The sequence below is a fragment of the Sminthopsis crassicaudata genome, chromosome 3 (genome assembly GCF_048593235.1).
Source record: "Sminthopsis crassicaudata isolate SCR6 chromosome 3, ASM4859323v1, whole genome shotgun sequence".
Lineage (NCBI taxonomy): Eukaryota > Metazoa > Chordata > Mammalia > Dasyuromorphia > Dasyuridae > Sminthopsis > Sminthopsis crassicaudata.
The window spans coordinates 650616328-650618219 of record NC_133619.1 but is presented as its reverse complement, the minus strand read 5'-3'; the positions used below and the strand labels follow the sequence as shown (position 1 = coordinate 650618219).

The 1892-nt window shown below is 59.6% G+C and overlaps 1 long non-coding RNA gene across 1 annotated transcript; it reads right to left on the bottom strand.

The window, feature by feature from the left end:
• Positions 1–1015, bottom strand: LOC141564647 (uncharacterized). The gene is made up of 2 exons (XR_012488672.1): positions 750–1015; positions 1–297 (listed from the first exon to the last, which is right to left on the bottom strand). It is a non-coding gene; the product is annotated as an uncharacterized LOC141564647 (long non-coding RNA).
• Positions 1016–1892: the final 877 nt, after the last annotated feature.

The following is a 1892-nucleotide window of genomic DNA, read 5'->3' as shown; positions in this document are numbered from 1 at the left end:
TCTATGCTCAGAGAACGTTTATGGCTCACACAGGGAGGAGTTACAGAGGGTACAGAGGGCGGGGGACCCCGTCAGGGAGGGAAGCCTCCCCTCCCCGCCTGCCCGCGCCGGCTGAACCACGTTATACCTTCTTCTTGGCCCTGGGAAACTTCTTATTGAGAGTCACGCCCGATCCCTTCTTGGTCCGGCTCTGGCTGTACCAGTCCTCGGCCAGCAGGGCCCCCAGGGCGGTGAGGGCCATGGCGGCCAGCCCCATCTTGATGATGTCAGTCACGGTGTAGTTCTTGCGGATGAGGCCTGAGGGGACAACAGCACGCAGGGGACGAGCGGTTGGGAGAGAATCCCTTCTGGGGGTCTCGGAAGTGCCCCCCCCCATAGCTCTGTGACAAGGTTTTGCCCTTTGCTCCTGGCCTGGGGGGCTCTCAGCATGGCGCCCACCCAGAGCACAGCCCGGGACACTGCACTCTTCCCTTCCCCAAACTCGGCACCCCTTCCTTTGTGCTCCCTCAGAGGGCCCGGCCCTGGGCCTCCCCTCTGCAGGTCTTTTGGCTTTTCCTGCCGCTCTTTCCACCCTTCCTGACTTTTCCAGGCGGGCTTTCGGACCCCAGTGGAGGCCTTTCCATTCATCCCCCCCGTGGGCCATGCGCTGCCCGGCTCCCAGCTCTGGGTGGCCCGAGCCGCTCGCCTTCCCGCCTCGCCTGCAGGTGAGGCTCTGGGGGAAAGCCCAGGGAGTGTCGGGGAGCACTCACTCAGAGGAGACTTTACAGGTTTATATTGGTCCATGTGTTGATGGCTCTTGCGGCTCTGCTATCCCGCCATGTCTGAATTCACTTAAGTGAGGCTTCTATATTATCCGCAGGGTCACGCGGGCGACTCTGCCAAACGCTTCCCGAACTCTAGGCATCCTGGAACCGCGGAGCCCCTTCTTTCCCGTCAGTCACCCCAGCAAGGAAAGGAGCAGAACCTGCTGTTGAAGACATCTTGCCCTCAGTGACCAGCACCTCTGTTCCTAAAAGGTCACAAACCAGGCCTTTCACAAGCATTCTAGAACTCTGCCAGGAGATTCTACTCTTGCCCAACCTCCTCCCCTCCTTCTCTGCTTCTCCCGCCGAGATGCCGAGCCCCTGGCTTTCCTCCCCTGTTGTCTCGGAGCGGGGAGGTCCCGGAGCTCCCCAGCCTGGGAGGCTCCCGGCCTCTACGGCTGGGTGCAGAGCTCTCCTAGCACCATTTCTCCCCTCCTGAAAACCTTCACGTTCCCTTCCAGCTCAGCCTCTTGGCCCAGCGTCTGGTGCACAGCCCTCTCTCCAGCCTTCTTCTCCATCATCATGTCGGAGGACTCCGATAATGGCCACCTTCAAAGTATCCCCCTCTTAAAGTCCGCCCCGGCAGCTCAGGCAGGGCCACAGAATCACCCACACGGGCTCTTCCTCAATTCCCCCCCCAAAGGACACCTCTTCTTTTGTCTTCTCCAGCCCCCAGTCCCTTCTTCTGCTGCCATCTTCTCAGCAGGAGGTTTCCCCTCCTAGAACCAAGACAATTTCTGGCCAGAGCCTCCCGTCCCTTCATGCCCTTGTCGTCCCTCTGCCCAGAGTCTGCCATCTTCTCTCCATCTTCTGATCTGGAGGCGGCCCTTTCTTCACTAAGAGACTACCCCGGCCCCCAGTCTTAGCTCTCCCGTCTCCTGGGAGCCCGTTGGCACCGAAGGCCCTTCTTCGCTTTCAGCCTCTCCTTCTTGAGCTTATTTCTTTTCTCCTGACAAACAAACTCAGGTCCACATCACCCTGAACTCTGCCCCCCCCCAACAATCCTGCTTTCCAGTGCCCCAAACTATTGACTTCTAGCCCTCTTTTTTGCTAACATGCTGGAAATCCCCTCCTGCCCCTTCCTCAGCT